Genomic DNA, 26,195 nt, shown 5'->3' on the forward strand with positions numbered 1-26,195 from the left:
CGGTTCATTTGAATAAGTGTGAACGCTATCTGAACTCTGGTGCGCACCAAACAAGCGGACTGGTGCGGTTCGAATAAAAAAATTATTGCAACACGGACCAGACATGTAGACGAAACAAAACAAATTCTCGTCATAGTCGTGATGTTGCTCATCACAGTTCGGTACAGGCATCAGAACCGCGTCTCATCGAAGCAGATCTGTGTTTGTGTGTGTGATGGAGGGATTCCTGACACTGTTTTCACTCCTTTACACATTTATAAGCTCTTCACGAGTTCTCAGCTGGTCAAAATACCATCATATGTAGGTTACGCACACACAAAAAGCGCATTTGTTCCAGAACACAGCATTGTTTTGGATGTTGTAAGTTCTGTTGTGAAATATGCATCAGAAAAGCCAACCAATCAGGTTGTTCCCGTGTACCCCTATGCCTTTAGGTTCAGCCAAGGTGAATGCTAAGCGGACCAGGACTAAATGTTGTTGTTTTTTTTGGTCCGGACCAAATGAACCAAGTGAACCGAACTACAAGTGTGAACACACCTTAAGTGACTCATATCCAACACCCACAAAGCCAGTTTGTGTCAAACAGGTTTGGTTTGACTTCTCAGGCAACACTGACAAGTCCAGACCAAGCAAACCTTAGCTACATCGCATAACAGACTGGTGCTTTGCATAGCACAAAAATAACTAGTCATAACAGAAACAATAATTCCTCTCATTCCTGTAAAAATGACACTCTCTGCCAGCTGCCTGACCATATATCACCTTCTGGCAGTTCCATTGTTTGATTTTAAACTGCCCAGCAACTTAAACAAACAGATAAAGAGGTTGAACCTGCCAACTTTGGAGAGACTCACTCATGATATAATTGATAAGGCCGACCAGTTGAGAAACTGGTCTTTGTCAAAGACACAAAGAAAACTTATGCACTGCATTAATGGCTAAACGCTCAGAGCAGTGACGGCTTGATCTCTTTGTTCCTAATGACTTTACATAAGGGGTCGATTTAAGGGGTCAGACATCCAGAAAAAGCAAAAACAGGGCTGTGCATTTCAAGGTCAAAATCAATAAGGGCAGCGGGGAAAGAGGGGGCACCGTCTGTTAGCTTCATGGGGAGAGGTCCGATTTTAAGTTAGTTAATGCTGCCTTCACATGCTATCTGATTATCGTAAATATGAGTTTCCTAGAAAATTGGATTTGTCTTATTTACCACTGGGAAGCTTGGGGATAATTTTGATACCCAAGTTCCTGAGATGGGCGGGCCACAAACTGTTTGTCAATGAATGGGATGCTAAATATCATTTTAGGCTTCAACAAGATTTTCCCAATATATAGGCAAGAATAAACTTGGTGTCCTTCATGATTTCTGTTATTTCTGACGACAAAGCACTTGAATGGGACAAACTCATAATCACAACTTCAGGAGTGGGAAACAGGACATTTCCAATAGCACGTGAAGCAGCGTAAGAGCACTGCAGCTAACACAAGTGATAGCTGTATCCTGACTGAAGGGGCGGACATGGGGTCAAAATGTCATGTTTATTTAGTGTTTTTTGTTTTGTTTTTTTCAGTTGTGGCAGTTTCTTGTGGATTGATGTGTTAGACTGAGCAGCAAGAACAAAATTAAGGTAATTAATAATGATAAACCAAATATATTGGCCAGGACATTTAATTGCTATTGTGATTTTTTTAAGATGATCAGAAATTGAATTGGTTGACTAACAGAAGTCTGAGAAAAAGAGCTCTGTTTTCAAATTGTTTAATATTATTCAATTCCAATTAATTTTTTTTTTAAATAAAATGATATATTTTACAATTAAATATGTAAAAATAAATGTAAATAATATTATAGTTATTTTAACACTGAGAAAATATTATATACAACAATATATATATATATATATATATATATATATATATATATATATATATATATATATATATATATATAGCTTTGAATAAGCCCTTCAAAAATATGTATATGTATATTTATGTTAATCATCAAGTTAATGGTTTGACATTTTGGTATGTTGCCTGTTGTGATATATAATTATTTTTCTGTTTATATTTTGTATTTTTATTTTTTATAGTTTATAGTTTATATTTAAGTCTACAATAGGCTTTTTAACAGCAGGTTCCATTGTGACAACTTACCCCCATGCTGAAGCAAGACACCCCACTATGGGACAAGAACTGTATCTTTTTTACAGATCTTCTTTTAGCAGTTACAGTGTTCAACAGTTTTTTTGTAGTCAAGACTTTGAAGTATGTGACTATACAGAAATAAACTTTTAGAAATAAAGCCCACCCTTGGAAATATTCACTGAAGAAACATGTGAAACAACGTGTCATATACAGCCTTTATCTCTGTAAATCTATGAAAAACATGCACTACTAGTTATATGACAGCAGACACGCCCCCTTTTGAATATGAATTCCCAAAGGGCGTTAGAACACATCTATAACGCCACAAAATTCTGTCTAGATAGGCAGCTCACGTTTTGAGACGCAGCCACCATAGAGTTAGTGTAGCCTAAATGTGGAGCACCGGCTCACAGCAGCACCCCACTCGCATCCTCTTATGTAGGTCAGTGAGGAATGCAGCACACTATAGCAAGACACTGTATGTAAAGAAAAAAAGCACAGTGGACGTCCTCTACAGTTTGAATAACCTCCGCTTCAGGCAATCCACAAACAGTCATCACACAATAGGAGAATACTTCCTCCTGACGCGAGATATCCGTCTGTCCCCCCTCCGCATTGCACCGATACACACCTCCATTCATTCACATTCAACGCCTCCGCCTGATACACTCACAAACCAGCGGTGACACGCAACTATTCACATTGCACACTTTAACACAACTCACGGACACAAAGACAGGAATGTCTCTCACACCCATGCGCGTATCCGTGAGAAATTAAACGAGAGGTTTAAAAAAATCAATTAATTACTGTCTCCCGCGAGAGCGATTAGGCAACAAATTGGGCTACACATTAAATTTAATTGATACAAAATTATTTTGACAATAATGTTTCTTTGGGCCGAATTTATACCCTATAGGCTACATTGATCTTTAAATCAGTTGGTCAATAGATCCACACTGACACAGCTGAACTCTCGCGTATTGAAACAATAAAGAAATCGCGTTGAGATTCAGAGGTAGTCCAGCACACGTCCGCGTTACCTTGAGAGATGATAGTGTGTTGTCCGTCCTGCTCTCTGACCCTGAAGCTGCAGCATTTTCCCGTTGAGAACCCGCCCGCTCATTATGTCTCACTCCGCTTTTGTTCCGGCTCACATAGCCTACTACATACAGTATAACATCCCGCGCTAGCTTTCTGTGGAGGTTTGAATGAGAAGCGGCTCTCTGCGCAGAGCTCCTGGCTCACACTGAGAGAGAGAGAGAGTGAGAGAGATAGAGGGAGGAGAGGAAAGGAAACACCCCCAAATGTCCACCCCTTCCCTTCTCTTGTCTTTCTCTCCTTAGCGCAGCCAGCTGTGAGTCTCTCACTCAGACTGACTCAATCATCCAACCGCTAATGCCAGATACCATTACTGTATGAAGCATCCTTCAGCTCTTTAGAGATTTCTCTGTATATTGATTTAAATGGCCTGATTTTATTCAAGTCAAAAAATGGCATTTAGTAATAGGACTGAATCAAATGAGTTTAATATGACTGAATTAACAAAATTTCACTTAATCAAATGCATGACTGAATCAATTGATGTGACTCAGTAAACTGAAATTAACTGAATGGAATGGATTTGACAGCAACTGATTTGACTGAATAAACTGAATTTAAAATGACTTGTCGTTTCTTGTTCCCGCCTTTCATAGTGTTCAGTGTATAGTTGTGATTCGTATGACCCTCCACCGCATGGCTTCACAGTTTTCATGTCTATTCAACACAATATAATACGCAATATCAAACATGAAATGTGACAAGTGCATACTAATAATGTGTGATTATAATCTGAACTACTAAAATGTAGCACAATAATATTACATAATCATATCAGGTATGATTCAGTCCTCTACTAGTTCCCAAAATAACAGTCAGTTTCATGGATATTGATATTGATCGAGCAAGTAAAATGCCTTCATGCCATTTTTGGTTTAAGGTAATTTTATTCACAATAAATCAAATCATCATGTTGTACAGATCTCTTATTATAAGGTACTTTTGATTTTATATACAGTTTCCTTTAAGCTGTGCAAATAAGGGTCCAGGACATGAAGAATACATAGACATTTAAACCAACATAAATGTCCATATTTAAAAGTGTGTATGAGGTGTAGCTTTAAAACAATCTTTGAATTTTAATATCATATCATTCACAGGCTTCCTGTGTTTACCACTCTGGTCCTCTTCGCGTGTCAGTCAAAAATGACAGATTTTTATTTTTATTTCAATGAAATTAATGTACTATATTTTAGTTCGATACTATTTAATGGCACTAAATTATATTTCCGCTGTATTTATAATCCATTAATTCACTTTTTGAGCATAGACCTGAACATTCAATTTGCAACTTCAACTGTCGTAAATCTTGAATGCTTTAGAGCGCAGACTTAAGTTTGATCTCTTTTCAAAGATGACACTGGGCAGATTATTGCTGAAGTGAAAAAAGTTGTAAAAAGTGAATGTAAATAATTTACAGAATTTTACGTTTATTGTTATGAAAAATGTTTTTAAAATACATAAATCTAAACAAGCTGTGTTAAAAATTTGAGCCTGTGTCTCAAAAAATTCGCTTTCAATACGATTTTATTTGGCCGCAGTACTAAAAGTTTTCACTAGGTGAAATTCATCTCCCATTAATTTCCTATGCGGTAATTTTTTACCACGAAGAGTACAAGTGTGACTATTTTTTTTGTTCAGGACCATTTAACCTGTTAGAATCATGTCTATGATTTTTGTGTGTGTGTGTTCACCCAGCAAGTGCCATAACCTTTACCAAGTTCGTACCATTCCGATGAAGAAAAAAAAAGGATATTTTTACATAAGTACATATAGGGTATATACTGTCAAACCTTTGGGAATTGGTCATTGACATATTCATGTTGATTGGTCACTAGTCTAATTATCTGTGGGATGTGTCTCTCTCAATGTCAATAGGGGTTACGGCCCTGTTGTAAAGCTTTCTTTTTAAATAAGAACAAGTTGAAGGTAAATTCATTTCAACTGCCATGTCCTGCCAACAATATCAAGAGACATTGAATGCACCAATCTGTGAAAACTGCATAGGCAGGCTTGGCGTAAAAAAAAAGAAAAAAAGAAAGAAAAGTGTATTACTGAAAAGACATACCAGTAGAGAGAGGGACTTTTCTCTGAACATGAACAAACTACACAACCCTGTAAAGAGGACAGCAGTGAAAAGACACTCTTCTTCTGTATAGTCAATAGACTGCTTTTCTAAATGAACAGTCTGCTTGAAGAAAGCCAAGACTCTGTTGGAACCACTGAGACGATATCATGAATAAACCTTTAAGAACAGAGGATAGCCCAGAAAGAAAGGGACAAAGAGGGTCTTCTTCCATTGCACACATGCACACACACACACACACACACACACACACACACACACACACACACACACACACACACACACACACACACACACACACACACACACACACACACACACACACACACACACACACACACATACACACCATGCATCAAGCAGTCACACACATCGCTGGTGGCCCTAATGTTGTTTAGCGCCTAGCCCAGGTGTGTGTGTGTGTGTGTGTCTGTTTTAAGGATGTGACAGACATGCTTGATTGGTCCTTTGGCAGCGTGCACAAAGACTGCAACTGCAGGTGTGCCAGTCTCTTGCCCGCAGTGTTGCCTGGCACCAGGAGACGACAGGGAGAAAGGGCAAGTAACAAAAGGGACGCTAATGAGCAAAGAGTCCCGTATAATGAATGATTTCCCACCCCTGCTTCTCTGATCTCCCTCTGAGACGGGGTGCTGTGGTCAGAGCATTGAGCCAGTGAATCCAACACAGCTGTAATTGAGTCATTGTGGTTTTACTGCACCCCATAAATGTTTGTGGAGAACAGTGTGTCTGGTTTTAGCAATTACGCATGACCTGAGTAACTATACCTGAAGTTGTGTAATTCCAATAAACACCAGTATTTAAATGTACCAGTGCGTTACCTGGCACAGACACTGTACTGTACCTGAGGTGAAGTGTGTGATATTGATGATGAAATGTTTTAGGAAAAAAAGCAACTAGGAAACTATTGCTCATACTTGGTGTTAGGGATTTCAAGAAGTCCCTAAGAAGTATTAAAACTGTGATATTGTCCCACAAGTTTGTGCTACAGACATGTATGATACCTCAAACTGCGCAGCTTGTTGAAGAGAGGTGTGCTTATTTATTTGTAAGAAATTAGACTAACGTGGCTGGCTGTCGAGCGATAAAATGGGCAAAAAATTGCAGTTTCTTGGAAGGAGGGACCCGATTTAAGTCTAGGGACCAGAATTTCAGAGACTATTTTGACCATTAAGCAACCTCTTACAGTAGGAACCAGCTAGTAAACACACAAAACCTCCTCGCAACCACATAGCAACAGTCTAAAAACCACCCAGAGCACCCTAGGAACCATACAGCAGCACAACAAGAACCATAAAGGTAACAATGTACTGGCAAACAAAAATCATCATGGCAACGAGTTTTGCAAGGGCAAGCAATACATTCTTGCCCTACAAAAAATACAGGGTCATGAGGAATTTGTTGCAAAATACAACATTTCAACAGCATGCCTTTGAAGGTGTCCGCAGTTCAGAAGTAGCACACCTCTAACAGTCTTTCCATACCCCCTACTTCTCCCAGAATCTGTACTTTAAGCAGTCCTAGAGGTTGACTTAATTGGCAACTGTGGCGATTGTTACGGCCCCTTCCTCAACATAATGGCTGGCCACCGACTGGAGACTTTGATTTCCCTGGGAAACTGTCAGTGTACAAGAGATGAAAGAGCAACCAAGGAACATTGAGGAGACCTGAGAGTCCTCATCCACCTTATCTAGAACTCGTGAGCTTCCACTCCCTGGCTTATTCACTCCCTTCTTTTAGAAGCCGATGCCCTTGGCAACATAAGAGTTTGAAAGACTTAAAGAGCAAACAATGATTAGTCAATCATATAGACCTGCAAGGATACCTACAGTATGATTAAATAAATGAGTATCCCTGACCTGAAAGTATGCGAGTGAACGGACTGATTCCATGTGTATGTGAGCGGGTGAACGGACAAACTCCAACCTATCCACATGTTGGCTTTCACTGTGTGAGCTAACATTTCTCTGCTGCCAGTCGACCCTTCGAAGTGCACAATGAGATCCATTGTAGGAGGTCACAGTTGCTGCCTGATGAAGAACAGACTATATTTTATTAACACATTTCCTTAGATACACCCAACTTTTCTGGAACACCGCAAATGGAAGTTCATCATTTGAAAAATTCTAACCATTCGGGCCATAACTCCACCTCAAGCAAACTTGTCCACTTTTGTACTGATAAAGCACACTGAAAATATGGGCCCTGCATATTTGAGTCTCTCCTCCCATGAGATCTGTGCAGTCTCAGAATAATGGGCTCAAAAACTTGCCATAGTTAGAGAGAGTTTCCACATCTACATTAGGTGTGTATCATCAACAGTCAATGTTTTCTTTGGAGCCTCTGAGTCCTCCAGTGTGGCCCATAACCCAAGAGTACAACCAACGTCCAGATATTTTTAAAGCTGACTTCCTTCACTGTATGATGTGGCTTTTAACCCTTCCTGTTGACTAAAAGCATCTGTTGAATTACATCAGCAGCAAAGGAAGCATCATACCTCTGGGTAAGAATTAGTTCCTTTTTTCTCTCAAGCATCACATAATGTTTTATCTTAAAACACATCTTGATATGGCATGATTCACATTAAATTAAGTATGCAACTTCTATGAGGAAACTTGCGTGAATGCTACGGCCCAGGCTGCTGCAAATGCCAAGTTTCTATCTGACTTAATTAAACACAGTTGCATGAAATAAAATCTAGATTCTATAAAAAAAAAATGTTTTACAAATGAAAGATAACACAGCTTCAAAGCTAGCTCAGATATTGGAGATAGAGGACAGCTGAACATATTCCACAGCACTGGAGAGGAATTTGTGGGGAATAACTTTAACAAGAAGCTATTTCACCCTAATTCCCAACTTTCCATTGTAAATGACAGTAAAACTGACCTCAGGAGAAGGAGAAGGAGAAGGAGGAGGGGGGGACTTTAAACACTCTACCCTACTAAGTCTATTGCCACTGTCTATGCTGTGGTCAGACAGAAGAGCCAAATCCAGGGTTACTCCAGAACACTCCAATCTCTTTAGCAGGAGCCGCTGCACTTTAGCTGGTTGGCTGCTCTGCTTTGTCGGGCGTTTCTTGTCCCATTTAGTCCTTTTATGAGAGAAAGGGGAGCTGATGTGACTGAGTGGCTCTCCCACAGGGTCTTTTAAAGAAGGGCGAGTGTGGGACTAGCCTTAGCAGGTGGATGGAAAGGAAAGAGAAGAAATGATGCGTGACGACTTACAGGGGACTATCAGAGAGACCTAGCATGAGGAAGGGGAACCTCTGGGTTTCATATGCATTTCAGACCCCTTAAGATCTCATTGTTTGACCCTAAAAGTGTGAAAAGCAGGATGGTGAATTTGTTTGAATGTGTTTTTTCTCAAATCATTCTTGGAAACGTAAACGTGCAACATTTTTGCAATTTTGAGAGTTGTGTCAGATACATGGCTTCAAAAGTCTTGAAATATATAGTTGTATGGGCTACATTTGAGGAACTTTTTTTGTGCTTTTAGAATCTTGACAGCCCCTGGCCACTGCCTGTTTTCATTGCATGGAAAAATAACAGCGTGAAATATCTAATTTTGTGTTTCACAGAAGAAAGTGATGCAATGACCATGGCACTTACTAAGTTTAAACTCTGGAAAAACACATCTGCAAATCTTGAAGGACTTCCTCTCCAATTTCACTTCCACTCTCCTTTGCTCAATATTGTTTTGCGTGGCCCCTCCGCATGATTATTCTTCTGGCCCACCCAGACAGCTTGGTCAGAGAAGTGGTTCTGAGTGGGACTAGTTGAATGAGATTAATCCTTTTGATGTTGTAACAGCCTTCAAAACTTCAGTTGACTATGTGGCCATTCTTTGGCCTCCTCATATTTTAACATGAGTTGTGAAAATCCCCAGAGCAAACTTTTAAGCTGAAGAGTGACAGGGACTGATAGATTTGGTTTCTTCACCGAGTCCAGTAATGTTGAGTATAGTTAGAGATACAGAAAGTGTGCCAAGACAGAGGCCAAGTCACTTTATTAACTTCATTCTCATTTCTTCACGTCATCACCATTGTGTCTAGTCCTCCAAAGCAATTTGGTCTCACATTAAGATTTCGCTGGCAGGTCGAGAGATTTGCAGACTACCCTCAGCCCCCCTTAAGCAGCAGCTTTCAGGACATTCAGTTGTGCCAGCTTCTCTAATCACTCTTGACCCCTTCCATTCAGATCACACTCCTTTGGTGAGTTGAGAGGGGATTAGAGACCTTCCGGATCATTCAGTTCCAGAATACATGCGCATTTATTTCACAAGCTTAGAAAAGGGACCATGGGCAGTTGAGGGGGGGGGGGGGGGGGGGAACAACTGAGGGAGATTTCAGTCATGATTTGCACAGTCCCAGCAGGAGGGTGTCTCTGCAATAGAGGCAGACAGGCAGGCAAACTCATGCGGCTTTTACTTTTAACAGGGTGTCGTGGCTGGTGCCAGAGCCAGTGTCATACTGGAACTTTTTTGTGCTGCCATTGAATAGGTTCTGGGCCAGAACAATTGCCCCAACACCAGCCCCTTAGGGTTAGCTCACCCAAAAATGAAAATTATGTCATAATATACTCAGATGTCATGGTGTTTGGTCACATGACATCCAAGTACCAATGAGTTTTGATATTAGTAGATTATTAATAATCAATGGTTTGATTTTATTTGATCTGAAAGAAAAATAAAGCTTGCTTGCAAGTTGCTTACCAGAATATGCCAGCAGTCGAGTAGTATAGATCACTGGATGAGCCAAGAAATTCAGAAATTATAACCTAAAGATTCACCGGTCAGCCATAAATTGGAATCGGACGGATTTTGCTCCAAACACACGATCCGCTACCAGTTTTTAGTTTTATTTTGGCTTTTGAATCTATTCCAGACTCGCACACAAACTGCACTGCACTCCTAAAATGGAATTTGTGTGGAAATATTACGAAGTCTGTAAACAGGACGTTAACACTGGCCAGAGACGGGACACACTGAAGACAAACACAAAGAGGAGAAGACAGGCGTGTCAGCAGAGACAGAATCAGGCACAGCAAGCTCACTGTTCGCGATGCTCGAAATATAGGAATTGGGGTGGGGTTTATATTAATGTGTCCCTGAAGGGAATTGGCTATCTTCAGAAAAGTTTTAATGTTTTTTTTTGTTTTCCTTCTACCTCTGTTTATAGTTTGTTTATATAAGTGCTGCTTTATGTACAGCGGTAACCAAAGAAACCGCTGCTGTTCCATAAGCGCCACCTACTGTCAGAGTGAATTTACATTTTCATCCAGTCCATCTGCTGTTTTTGTTTTGAGCAGGTGTCTGATGTAGCATCATTTCACAAAGCTAAAGTCTGACCATTCTGTTTTTGCTTTAAATCTTGAAATTGTACAGTCTAATTTAAATAAAAAAAAAACAACTGCTTGTGTTACATGTGTGTAGCATATGTGTTTGAATCATGAGTAAATTGGGTGGTCTAATTTCAAAAGGCTACAGATATGTTTTGTTTGAGGCCAGTTTGGCCTATTAAAGAGCAAATAAACAACATATAAATTTGCTTAAACAAAGAAAAAAAATTACAACTGGTATCGAACAGGACAATTTGCTTTATGATCAAAAAATTATGATCTGTGAATATCTACTACGAACATTTTGGAGCTTGAAATTTGAAACAGCTTATCATTCTTTAAATATCTTTGTATTCCAAAGAAAAAAAAGTCACACGAGTTTGAAACAACATTAGTGCAAACTGCAAATCATAATAGAAACGGAGATAGATAAAATCATGGTTTTTGGTTGAACTATCCTTTTAAACTTGCTGGTCTCAAACCAGGGCTTGTTAACATCAGTGACCACGGAGCAGGATAATCTCCTTATCACATAAAACAACAATAGCTTAGTCAGGCTGTGATGGCACAAATTCTGCAATTTCCTATGCTTGTTTGTTCCAAGCAGATGTATCTTTGAAATGTAACTTTATCATTACAGTACACAAAATGCATCTATTCCAGCTTTTGTCCTCTTGCTGTAATATTTGACTTTTTTTCTGTGTATCTATAACTATGGGGAAAATGAGCAATATATGAGTATCTGAGACTAGGTGAATGGAGAAGGAATCATTGGTATATATAACGTGGCAACCTTGAGGAGCCCATAATGATGATGCCGGAAAAATGGGCATCTGGGTAATGAATAAAGCAGCATGGTGATGCAATAGCCACAGTGTACTACAGACAGAGAGAAACACGCTTTAGAGCCATTTAAACACAGCTGTTGATAGACCAACCAGACGATAATAATATAGTAGAGCCTGAGCTCTGATGTTCTTTTCCATTTGGGAGTTTTTCACTTTCATGTTTCCCTAAAGGTCAACTTCTTTAGGAGTAACACCAAATCTCATTGAACAACCTGTCACAATTTTCCCCCAAAAAAGTCTGGCCCAATTTCAAAAATCTCTATGGAAGCATATATGATTGACAGCATTCCTGGCTAATGACAGCATTTCCATCACTCACAAGTCAGGACATGTTCTAGACCAATTGGGGGTTGTCAAGCTTTGCTGAGCGACGACCTTCAGCCCATGTGGAGGAGTGGGTTTGTTAGGGTCACTTGACTCCTTTCCAGAATTCACCTGAGATCGTGGGAGAGATGTCAGAGGAGTCGTGCCTCAGGGCATGATGCGAGGTCAACACCACTGTATCAGCAACATGCCGACACAGCTAAACGCTCTGGGAGAGGAGGGGAAAACAAACCAGAGAAAGAGACAAAGGAATCTGCATTTTGTTGCATTCGAGGGGGTGAGGTTGATGAAACCAATAGATTCATATGCAGCATGAGCATTTCTGAAGTACTCAACATGAAGACATGACACAAAGCTCATTTATTAAAGGATTAGTTCACTTCAGAACTTCAGGGGTGAGTAAATTATCGGAAATTTTTTATTCTGAAGTGAACTACTCTTTTAACTTCACAAACTAGATTTACTGCCTACATAGGCCGCATCCTAACTACCTTGGAACCTTATTAGTGACTGATTTGGGACACTCTATTTGGCAGCAACTCCACAATAATAGTGGTTTGTATGAGTAATGTGAATTGTTTTATGTTAGTATGTTGCTATGCTAATGGGACAAAACGTGTATAAAAAAATAATATTTGCAAAAAGAATTACATTTTAATTACTCTAAACAATTTATTTTTTAAATCAATTCTTTACAGCATAGAAAGTTTATATCACCATCTTGGATTCTTCCTAACAATTTGGGTAACACAAGGTATTTCAAAAGAAAGTCTAATTAAGATGCCAAGCTTCTGGAGCAGCCTTTGCATCAGGAGCATGACTATGATGTGAAAATGCTAACTCGGTAGGCAGCTCACTAGACTTTTGGGACAAAGCAATTGTGTGAGTGGAACAATGGGAGTATGTGACAGAGCAGCACTGCTATGTAAGGGTAGAGAAAACGGTTGATGGAAACCAACAGAATAACAGACAGTGGGAGAAAGAGAAATACAGAGAGGTGGAAGCAGACGGCGCAGATATAATATTATGACATGCCGACTGGGTCTGAACAACAGCCAGAGGCAAGCGGCTCACAGGTCAACTCCTCTACACAGATAAGAGCTTTGTTTGACTGCTCATCACCACCTCTTCTCTACCTCCATCTCTTCACACTCTCATCTGTCACTCCCACACCAGCGAGGCAGCGACGGACTATTTCTCCAGCCAGTGGACAAGGCACAATAAAAGAGAAAAGCAATTCGGCTTTTCCATACAGTGTCTAGACAATGGTTTTTGAAATTCATTAATGGTGTTTACTAAGGCAAGCTTTACTGTTTCTCTTGCAATTTAGGGTTAGCACAATAGTATGAAATGATGTCCAAGGGTTAGCACATAGGCCTAATATTGTATGAATAAATATGAATTTCTAGAAAATTATATATATAAAAAAAGTCATTTTAATTAAAGGAATATGTGCTGCGGTCTTTAGCGTCCTTATTAGCGTGCCCGCTTCCCATTCCAGAAACGCTGGTATCAATCCCGATTGGAGCGGTGCGAGTAGAACCAGAGGGGTTACACTATAGCATCATGTTGACAAGCATAACAACAGTCAAATGATATGGCCAGATGGGGCATTTTGCTCAAGGGCTCCAGACTAAGGAAAGAAGGCAGAGAACCAACATTATGCCAGTTTGATTGCCAGGATAGTTACCAAAGACTTTAGATATAGAAAGATGGTTCACTCCTATTACTTATGAAGGGGAGAAACTGCAAAGTGCAATATGGCGGAATACGTCATGCCTTCTAAATAAAAGAGCCAATTGGTAAAGTTCATGTCAGATTTTGCTGCTGATTTGAAAAAATTTATTTAATTGTGAGTTCGGCAAGCAGTTTTTGAGATTTCAGGATTTCCCCATTCAAATAGATAGGACTTGGTCTTGGTGCCCCGCAATTGCTGCCCGGAGGCATTGTAAGAATGGCTGCCGAGTGAACAGGCTTTCCTTGAAATGGACTTTGGTTTTACTTAAAATCTCTTTACAAAGTGTCAAGTTACATAAAAGTTTACTATTCACCTCTCATTCAATACATTCAAAATATATTGCTAAAATACACAGCATGACTCCTTAATCCACATCTACAGCCTCTAATGCACTGAAAGTACATTGCCTCTGAGAACAGAAGGTCATTGCTTTATGTAAAGACCATGACTGGATATTTGCATCCTTGCAGGAGAAAGTCTCCTCAGAGATGTTGGAAGGGGTTTTGGTTTAAAAGGTTTATTTGAAAAGAGATGCTCCGCTGAGCTAGAGCACCATCAGGGCTTTCTGAAGCCACTAATGACAAAAGCATTCACAGCATGAGGAGTTTCAGTCTGGAAAACCAAGTCCGGATATTTGCTGCGGCTTCCGAGGTGGCAAGGAATAAAGAGGAAAAAAGTGTTGGGTTTGGTGAACAACGTCTGCAAAGTGTGTTTAAAAGTATTTTTGTTTCCACGACAAGTGGCAAAATGAGTGAAGTAAAAAAATGTGCAAATAATAAGGTCCAACTTTGCTGGAATATCTACACTGTGATGACAGATACTTCAATATGAATACAGCAGATGGGAGGAATATCAAACTTTTTTGATACATATTCAAGACAAAAATCAAATGATAATGCAGTGTCACTGCTGGAAGACTTACATGTGGGTTAATTGGAAAATTAATTAGCTTTTCTATCTTCAGAGAAAACCAACTGAAAACTGTAAGAACTGCTGAAAATAGGCCAAAATGGCGATAATTAATTCTTAAAAATTGTGTTAAATGTATGTATTAAATACTGTGTTCTTAACAAAAGCTGTACGTGATATTTTCCCCAGTGTTGACACAAAGTAGAAGCACAACTTTGTATTACAAAACAAAACAAAATCCATAATTTGATATCTGAACAAAAGCATGTCCTTACCAATGAAAATTAAGCTATATATTACATGGCACATTTACTATCACTGAACCTGGTTCCTGGTCTTTGTTATTTTTACTCTCCAAAAGCAGTATAGAAATTTTCATTAAATGTTCATGGGTTTCAAAGTGATTTCCCTCTCACTTGAACACAACATCCTAATGACAGGAAAGATAATTGATTTCACGGTGACACGAGCAATGCAGTTGAGAGCCCTGGGCAGGTACACAAAGACTGTCTGAGAGCAGCAGAATAAAAACAAAGGTCATTTTAATAACAGGGAATAATATATATACAGTATATATATATATAATAAAATAATTGAGTATATCTTTAAAAAAAGAATTTTATATAATATGTTTTGAATTAAATATTTTATTTCATTTTAATTAAAATAAAATAATAATAATAATTTTAAAAAATCCATTCAAAAGTTTGGGGTCAGTGCGATTTGTATTTATTTATTTTTTGGGGGAAAGAACGCTTTTATTCAGTAAGGATGCATTCAAATGATCAGTCACAGTAAAGACCTTTACATTGTAAAAAAAATAAAAAAATAAAAAAACCTTTATGTATACTATATCAAACCAGAAGTCATTTAAAACTGCAATAATATTCCAATAGTATACTGTATTTTTGATTACATAAATCCAATCTTGGTGGATTTTTCATTCATACTGACTCCAAACCTCTGAACGGAAGTGTGTGTTCATATTTCTAACAAATACACATTATTTTAGCATAAATTTACATTTTACAGAAGTACGCACTCGATAAGATAAGTACATCATAGAAAACAAGAGCACAGCTTTTGTAAATGACACAAATTTTATAGTCCCATATGAAATTTCCTCCAGCACACCCACAAACCGCCCCCTCCACATCTCCACAGGGGTAAAGAGCTCTGGCTAAAGAGGGCACGCGACAGACAAAAGCTCTCCAAGCTTATGATCACTTTGATGACAACAATGAAGCTATTCTCCTGCCGCCTATCCTGCAGACCCTGCCGATCTCACACCGTTTAGTGTTAAATTAGTGTGCACTCATCCTGTGTCCTATGGAAAATGTGTGTCCTTCCCAGTGCCCCCGGGAACCTGTGTCCATTCTGTTTTGATTGGTGATGGCGTGGGAGAGAGGAGATAAGGTTTGTCCCCCACAGAACTACCTTCAGCTTTCCCTCCATAAAACTTGAGGTCGCCACTGGACTTACAACAATAGAGAACTGTTACTTTTCTTTAAAGGGGTCCTGAAAGTCTTGATTTTGTTTTTGGGATGTACTATAATATGTTTTCATTCTGTTTTCAATATGTTTTTATTACAGCTGCTCTCTCCCCAGTCTGGTTGAACGCGTCGTTTTTGAAGAAGCCCCTCCTTCCGAAATACGAAATGTGCTGTGGTTGGTTAGCTGGCTCAGTGTGTTGTGATTGGCAGCTCTTAGCACGTGTTCAGGAAATGTCACACCCCTTCACAACCGCAAGCTCTCCACAGATGTAAATGTTAACGATGGCGTTAATTTTAAACAATTTCGAGCAAGATTTAGACCCTGACAATGTTAATGATCAAGATGATTGTGCTGAACGTATTTCAAGCATGGACTTTGCGAGCACTGATTTCACAGGACGTTTCAGAGTGGTGTGTTTTTTTGTTTGTTTTTTATAGATACGATGTTATCCACCATTTAATCATATTTGTCAGAAAATTATGGTAATACAAACAGTTATCGATTACAGAATCATGGATAATTTTCCTAAGGGGCAGCGAACAGTCTTACAAAAGAAAGAGCTTACAAAAGCTACAGCAAACACTACATCAATACTGTAATGTTAGTTAACAGGCTAGCAGAGGTAAAGTTTTGCCCTTTGTTTACATAATAGAAACTACGTAAAGCTTATCATTGGAACTGTTTACAAGCTGTGACCCATAAACAACAGATTGTCCCGACAAAATGGGAATGGCGCCATCTTTCAGGAGAAGCTTTTGTGCGTATAGCCTGCATTGCACTCTCTTCTGGAAGCCGTTCTACATAAAATGTGCAGCGCACAAACAAACGTTGAGGTTATAATGTTCAGGAACAGTGTTTAAAATAAATATGAACCTCTCTAAGTTCGTCAGCCTTAGGACAGACTTTTTGGGTGTAAAAAACAGCGACAACAACTCCTCCTCTTCTCTAAAGTAAAATTTGTGTAAATTTTAGGGGGTCGTGATGTCACCAAACCGGGAACCAGCCGTTTGTTGTAGTCCATAAAAAGCGATTTTTGTAAAAGAAAATATCTCCCTTTGCTTTAAACTTTGAGCGAAGTAACTTTGCAGATGTTGTTTATGCTCAGACTGCAACAATACACACTAACTAAAGTTAAAAAAGTGAAATCATAATCGTAGACCCCTTTGATGCAATCGTACAGATTTTTTTATTTATGGTTTAGGGGAAAAAAAGAGAAAACAAGAAAAAAATTATAATAATCAAAATCAAAATAAACTCTAACCTTTAAACTCTAAACAACTGTCTTAATGTACTGTGATTAATCAGCCTGATAAGAATGGTGAAATAAAAAATACCCTATTAACCTGTGGTGACTTGAGTTAATCATTCACAATAAAAATAAAAATCAGAGTATACTACCATGCATTCATCACATGTGCGCGTTTATATCTGGGTTCATGCATTAATAAAGAAGTGTTTGCTTGTGGTGTATTATTAAACAGTCTGAAGTGAATTCTCCCAGACGAAAGAACACAGAGCAAAAAATGAGCCGAAGTCAAAAACGTGCGGGTTACACCCACAAAACACACACAAGCAGACCACAGCTGATTGCTGCATGACCCCCAGAGACCGTCCCGCAGTGTCAGAGGTGCAGAAACACACACACACACACACACACACACACACACACACACACACACACACACACACACACACACACACACACACACACACACACACAGGGTGGAGGTACATCATGCGTGCTGGCTCAAATTAGCAACGCCAGTCTGATCATCCTATGGAGTCAGGGAAACCTTGACCGATTCCAGCTGTTGAAATGACCTCATACCCACCGGCTTCGAAGATACCACAGGACCTAATGACTCATCCCGGTTACGCCTTTTAACTAACAACCCCAATTACCCCCCACAGCTAACTGCTCCCACTCACTAAATTAACTCTGACAATGGCACATTACAACCAAAGTCATCAGCGCACAACATCAGAATGCCATCATTAGACCTCAATTAACCTCTGGACAGGAAACATGTTGAAAAGCAGCAGAGATTCAAATGTCATTTGTGAACGAATCAGCTGATTCAAAAACAATGAAAAACATAAATCACCAGATGAAGTCAGTGACAGCTAAACCTCTAAAGAAATTGAAGTGGTGCTTGACTGTGGAAAACTATATGTCTTGATGCTGGGAATTTATGACAATATCTTTTTATTGCTTATATATTGCAAGTTGTGGGACATTATGCCAAGTGCACTTACACACGTTGTCCTGAAGAGGGAGTAGGAGGCAAGTTAACAGAGCCTGACCTCTCTAAAGCCTTTGACTGGGCTGTGACCTCATTATTAACCACAATGCCGAGCTTCTTCATCTATTTCCACAGCAGCACCACAGGCTGATGAGCTTCTCTCCTTGAATCCTTTGAGAAACGAGGATAGGATGTATGACACCCACAGACAAGACTCAGAGCCAATAGGACTGTGAATATCCTTGTTTGTCTTCATGCATACTCTTCACATGGATGAACAGCCTCCATATTAACACAACAACAGCATCACTTGCTGATATGTTTGGGCCTAAACCCAGATCTTCCACTACAGACGCATGAACTCACACGCTAATGTATTCCCTGAAATGCGAGAATAAGTGCAGCCATGCAGAAAACACAAACACACATGCGTACAAACGCACATGATGTGTATTCAGCGATCCATGCCAACTGCTCAAGCTCTGGGGAGTCTGTGAAGTTCAACTGTCTGTTCATCTGATCCAGCGTGCCACGGGTAAACACAACGCCTGGATGCAGTAACTCTCTCCTTATCCATGAGGTGATGTTTGCCTCCATCTTTCCCAGTTTTGACTCATGTCACGCTTCGGTACTCTGAAAACATTCTAGTTCACTGTGTCATTGTTTTTAAATCAGTAACAACACTGGTTTGGATTGATTTCTAGTAATACAGTTCCATTTTAAATACAAATGTATTAGATACACTTGAAAAGATGCCTTAGACAACACTACGCTTGATTGTTTGTCTTACTGGGATTATATGAAAAAGCCTGCTGAAAAAAAAAATAAAAAATAAAAATATATATATATATATATATATATATATATATATATATATAATATATATATATTAGGGGTATAACAATATATTATGTCACAATATATCGTAATACAAAAATACAACAATATGTATCATGTATAGTTCACTCAAAATAAAAAGTACTGTGAGAGAAAAAAAATCTAGTTTTCAGAGTTTTAGTGTCAGTACATTATTTATAATGTTGAATATAATGTATAATAATGCAATGGGGGAATTTTTGTGGGTCCTGATAATGCCAAATGTCTTATGTTACCAGTAAAAAGTGGCCTACATTATTTTAAATATATCTAGTCAGTGAAAGAATGTAACACCACATTTAGCATTTTAATCAACAGTAAATTTTTTGTGAAGCTTTTATCATATGTCTTGGAGTATCGCAATAATATCGTATCGTGAGTTCAGTATTGTGATATGTATCGAATCGTGACATGAGGGTATCGTTACACGCCTAATATATATATATATATAGTATATTTAGTAGGCTAATATTCATAGACTATTATAGAATTTATTAATATTTTTTATAAATTTTTATTTAATTTTAGTTTAAGTTTAAGTAATTTTGTTATGTGCTTTTGTCATTTTTATTAGTTTTATAGCAGGGTTTATATCCCTATTTACCTTTAATTCTTTTTTTTTTTAAGTCGAGTTTAAGTTTTTTCATCTAATACTTATATTTTAACTCAGCATTTCACTGGTTCAAATTCCAGGTCCAAATATAAAACTGCACATAACAGCATAACTGCATATAAAACATTAGCATGATTGTAAACTAGTCAATGATACACACCAATAAATAAACATCACACAACTCAAATCTACAGTTCAATCACAGAGCATAATTGATGCCTCTTATTATAAATGTAGTTTCTTTTGTTCAGCTATAAACTTCAAACAGCCACTGTACAAACATGGCCATTTTTTAAAAATTTACATTTTGCTGTATTGGTGACTAATTGAATTTGCACCATCTCATTCATGTGTTTTCATACGATCACAAAAATAGTATGTTTTCATACAAATCACATGAATAATTTTCATATTATGAAGTCTTGTAAAATACTTGCGTTTTCTCATGAGATCAGGTTGAATTGTCTCTAGAAAACATCCCATGGCTTCATGGTTCGTCACTTTTTTTGTTCTTTTTTTTGTTGATGGATTTACACTTCTTTGTGTTTCCACAAATGGAAAGATCTTTATTTAGATGTGCTCTTTAAAGTTAGCTGCTGCTAGACTTTATTGATGTGTCACTTTTGGTGTTATTATTACTATATTTCTCTTTCTTGTATTATTATTATGGTTGTTGTTGTTTTGATGATGATGATGATGATGAGTTATGCTTTACTTTTCCCAAAGAATACAAAAGAGGAAAAAAAAGTTGATCACAAAAATACAATGTTAAACATTAAATATGTGAAACATAAAACATCAAATATGATCTGACTGGATGTGATTTGAGAGTGGGCTGAGATTTTGTCACTGGAAACATCACTGAGTTTGAACAACACAATTCAGGCATTCGAAATATTTTCTTGCAGATTTATGCCCTTTAAAGACCTGGTGAAATAGTGGCTATAGATTTATAACTGATAATGGTAGCTAGATCGGTATCTGACTGCAAGATCAATGATTTCGGTCCGTTTTCTCAAAAGGAAACAATACTAATATTTCATTTTGTCAGCTTTTAGGAGCATATATATGACCAAAAACACCAGAGTGAATGAATGACAGATCTAGATTAGACTCAAGTTTAACGTTGACTAACACTTGCTCACTACTATGTAATTCCAGTACTTTTGTGAGTCAAGCGGTCATGATTTATTCGACACTAGTACAAAGCCTGTTATAGTGGAAAGGGGCTTCAGTCTCTGTAAGTGCTGGGATTGATGGTGTTTCAAAGTAGCATGTAGCGTTTGAATGATGATTCAGAGGGATGAGTTGGCTAGGGGGTCTCTGACGCATATTTACTTTCCTTTTCAGCCGTATCTTTTCCTTTTAACAGCCTTCTCTTCTCCGTGGGTCTCCTTACGGATCAGAGACCCCCTAACTGACTAATAACAATAGCTTCAGGACACCACGACAACTCACAGCCTATGTGCCTCCGTGACTTTTGACCCCAGTGGGATCTTGGGTTTCTACCTGCTGCACAGGACGTCCTGTATGAGGTATGGCTGACTGTCTGTTTGTGTGAAAGCCTGTCTGGTGACTACATGACCACTCAGGAGGAGGGAAAGGGAAACAGGAAATTTAGGATTATGTCTTGACAACTAATACGGCAGAAAAATGAGCAGCACATGTGGTTGGCTGAAGAACATCAAAGTTTGAGTTGGACTGTGTGAGATCTGGTACTTAATATCAAGTTGATTAAGATATAAATACTATACAACCTGAATGATAAAAGTTTCCAGTGGCAAGTTCTTTTGTCTGTCAGAACATTACAGCAAATTACAAATTACAGCAAATCAGAACATATTTGATGTTAAATATTTACTTTTGCGGCGCCAGGTTTTGGACCAATCATATTTCATTGTGGGCGGGGCTACACAGCACCATGCCACAGAAATACAAAACAAGCCACTGACTGCTAGTTTGTCCTGAATCAAGGTTTCATACTTCAAATCTGCTTAGGAAAACCTGCAATCTGAGCAAACATATAGTCAATAAATAAGTCATATTTTACGAGTGTTTCTAACATGCGCAATGAATGAGAATCAACCAGTCAGAATGTTTTACATTATGACATGACTGGCCGTGCTTAATATAATCAGTTGCTGTAATGACCCCATAATTATTCATTTTATTTGATAACCATATCTGCCATCATTATGCAATTTTCACAGAGTTAAAGAGCAGAATATTAAGCACTTATACTACAGGGGCTGTTGAATGCTTGAATCTGATTGGTTGACGAATGTTCTACGGTGTGCAATTATTTTCAGGGAAACGCACGGCTAAAGTAGTTCCAGGCAGGTCTTTACACCCGACAACAACAAAATAACCAAAACCCACAACAACACTGTCCAAGCAAATAAATATAGTAAACATTAGGATAAAAACAACAAACTATATCCATGGTTTTTGCCACGTTTTATCATGTACGGAAAGCACATTCTCTCTTTCTCCCGCTCAAACGCACACACACAAACGCACACACATATAGTACGGACACACACTCGCACAGAAACGTGTTGTCAGCGGTGCTCTGAAGATTTTATCGTTAAAATAGTTTAACAACTTAAAAGCTGCATGTCATTTCTCACTAGCAGGGTAATAACGGCGTTGTTCTTGAAGCAGATAAACGTACAGTTTCGCTATTAGTAGAGACGCTGCTGCCGAACACAATTGAGAGACGCACAGACTCAGGTAATTCACACACACTTAACAGCATTAATGAAGCATTAGTCTGCTTTCAGTGGCTCAGGCCTCCGTTTCTAGCTCTAAAATTACGTTCTGGAATTAGCAACGGACGCTTGGGATTAGATGTGTAAGGAATTAGTCCTACACAAGTGCGTTTTAAGGACAAAAACCTGACAAATATATTGAATTACGACATCTGAACAATGTCTTGAGGTGTGGTAACTGTAGTATAAGCTGAATAATTGACTCCGGGCTTTTGAATTATTAGAAAATAATGCACACCTTGGGTCTAATAATTCAACGGCCCGTCATCGATTATTCCTTGCATATTTCCAAAATTTGTAAACCATGAGAGTTATAAAACTTGTTTTGTGCATCATTCACAAATTAATTAAGAAAATGCTTTTTAAATTCCACTTTAAATCCTGAATTAGAATTGAGTAGCATTAGATTCTAGATGTCAATATTAATACATTGTAAACATAGGGAAGCAATTCCGCTGTTCATCCTCATAAGCCTGTACAGTACAGAGACAAAGATAACAGAGAGTGAATGAACGGGGGTGGTGTGATATGTATTATACATGATGTAAAATATAAATGATCAACCCCGAGGGGGAAATGTCGACTCTATCTGTCTGAGAGAGAGAGAAGGAAAAAGGCAAAGAGAGAGGAAAGAAACAGATAGAGACATTCTGTGTCTCATCCTAAAACACATTAGTCATCCTCCTTTCAGCAACCAAATCTCTCAATTACGCCCTAAAACTTCAGGCATGATGGATGACCACACTGCGGGGATCGTGGGATATTTTTACCTCCCTGATCGCAGTGATTTTTCTGCAAGATGACAAGTTTCCAGCCAAGCCTTGTTCAGTTTCACCTGGCTCTAGCCTCACCTACTCTACGGTTACAATCCATGTGATTTCCTTTACGTTACTGAACATGAAGAGAAAACCACAAAAAAATAAAGACTTCAGTGAATGTGATCTAGTTGAATGCAGGTCACGCATATGCTCAAGACTCTGGGCCTTTTTGTGATCAGCACGTGGCATGTCATAAATCATTTAGCATTACTGATATTGTGCAGGTAGTCGGCACAAGATTGTCAGGAGGCGGAACTCATGTCTAATGAAGCTCTTAAAGAGTTTAAGAGAGAGTGCCTCCTCTGGGAATCAGTCACCTGATCCTTTGGGAGGGAAGTGCTCCAAAATTTACATTTTTCAATTAAATGTTTGACAACTTGAGAAAAAAAAATTACCAGAGTGTTTTGCCACATGGACTTAACATAGTGGTATAAACCATTATACAGTTTTGTTGAATGGAAAAAGCCACAGCTTGGAAATTCTTCGAAAATATTCTTTTGTGTCCAAAAGAAGAAAGTAAGTTATATGGGAACGACATAAGAGTGAGTACATCATAAGTGAAAATTTTCATTTTTGGGTGAACTGGCCCTTTAAATTGGACACACACATGAGCGTATCTGCTTTTACCTAAAATACATTCAGTACTTAACCTCATGACTCAAACATAAAATAAAAAAAGAACATCCGTTTCAATGTAAAACTCTATTCAGTAGGATAGGATGTTCGGGTTTTGCCCTGAGGGGAAGCTTAGTCCAGAATAGATTGATTTCCTGCTGGGCAGGAAGCTTTGTCATGGTAACCATGGAGATGAGCCAGCTAAAGCTAAAGCTATTGGACTGCTATGTGTTCGGCTGTCATCAAAATGTCAAAATTAACATTAATGAAGCACACATTTTGCTTCATTAATATGGAATTTCACATAAAGATGAAACATTTTTCCATGAAGACTTGTTTTTGTTCTGAACCTCAAAATAATCTAGCCCTTTTGTCCCTTACAAAAAGTACCACTGTTAAGGCACGTTCAGACCAAGAACAGTAACTATATTAGCACAAGTTAATAACAATAACTATATTAGCATTCACATCAACAGACGATAACGCTGTTTTTATTATAAGGCGCACGCTGTCGCTTTAAATGCGTGAGCTCTTTAAAGCAGGATGGATTCTGATTGGCTATTAATGTTTTTATCGTTCATCAGCTGGGGGGAAAACTGTTCTGAAAGTGATTACAACAATATCATTTATCTGTGCTGTTATTGTTATAGATGTGGTGTGGACTTCACTTTTCTCATAGAGTTAGAAAAAATATTAAAACTTTTTATACTGAAAAACTGAAACTGACAAAAAAAAAAGTGTAGCATTTTCTTTGAAACAATTTTCATTCAGAAATTACTGGTACATTTCACAAATAACTAGAAACATTGAACTAAAGAACATTTGCAGTAAAATTAACTCCATGGTCTTTGTTTTACCTTGAAATATATATTTTGCACAGCTATTATTATAGTTATTGGTGTGAATGGCCATTAAAGGCGCAGTCACATTTGCTATTGTTTGGCGAATTTTAACAGACAAAATCCAGTCATTTGAATAGGAACCCACGAGATCTGGAATTTCATGTGAGAGAGAAAACATTCCCCATTCAGATTTTGCAACTGGTTCAAGTTTCATGCGAATTTGCCACATTGATTGGTTTAAGCATAGATATATCTATACATAGATGCCTTATTAGTGGCTGCTTATGCTCTATGGGCCGCTATAGACCGCCATATTGGAATGGTCAAATCCGGTCCGTGAACATTCGAGAGCAAGTTGACTGAGCATATGCAACCGTAGTTAGACGCATGTATAAATTATATGAAAAAATATATGAAATAGACTTCAGCAGATATTTTTTTTACTCAACTAACACAATACAACAAGATGAAGCCGTCAGCTAACACAACATTAAAAAGTTACCATAGTAAAAGTAAAAATATTGAAAAGTACCAAAAGCGAATATTGAGTTAACACAAACTAGCACATTCTCAACTGTGAAAGGTTATCCCATTTCTTTGTGAAATCAAATCTCAGCGGATTCACAATCAGAAACTGCGTAATGTTGCGACATCATTGATTCTGACTGTTCCACGATGGCGGGAGCTCCGACGTGTCACAGGAGACACAGGAGAATCTTTGTCATTTAGAAATAAATTGTGTGGGTGTTTGAATTGAGATCGCAATCTTGTAACGATTAATCGTGCAGCTCTATTGGAAGTAATTGAAAAACCACTACATGTCCATTACCAGATGCTGTTTTGATCCATTAACTTAATAGTGAACAGCGTTCATTTACTGAAAATTTGAGTTAATTGAAACAAGGGCCCTTGATATGTTTGTCACAACAATGGCTGTTCCCACTTAAAACCACTGACCTAAATACACACACACACACCCACACTCTCTCCTACAAGCTGTCTTTGTCTAGTTCAAAACCAACACACGCCTCTGACGAAGGCTTTGTGGGTCGGAGTTGCTATAGCAACAGGCGAGAGCTGCACGCGGTGGCGCCAGAATTCCCTGGCCTGCTTCAGTGAGCATGGACACATATGAGGGACCCCCTGCTGGATATCTAAAACACGTCCCCCCACGACACATCATACGCGCCTAAATCATAGCTCCAGCCATATTTGATATTATCTGCCTGAACAGCTCATGTTTTGTAATGAAGTAATGAAATGAAAATGACCCCAAACTTTATGTCCCCCGAACGCCTGGGGTTAGTTTAGCATGAACTCTCGGGTCTCTATCTGAAAGGAACACTTATGTGTGCAGTCCTTTGTCATGGACACACACTGGAGCCCGTGTAGAGGTCTAGGGGTGGTAGAGTTATGAC

The 26,195-nt window shown here is 38.5% G+C and overlaps 1 protein-coding gene across 7 annotated transcripts in view; it reads right to left on the minus strand.

The window, feature by feature from the left end:
- The window catches only part of nav1a (neuron navigator 1a), a 148,037-nt gene that overhangs the window by 50,120 nt on the left and 71,722 nt on the right, over positions 1 to 26,195 (minus strand). The window lies entirely within an intron of this gene.

The sequence above is a fragment of the Leuciscus leuciscus genome, assembly GCF_965113295.1.
Source record: "Leuciscus leuciscus genome assembly, chromosome: 18".
NCBI lineage: Eukaryota > Metazoa > Chordata > Actinopteri > Cypriniformes > Leuciscidae > Leuciscus > Leuciscus leuciscus.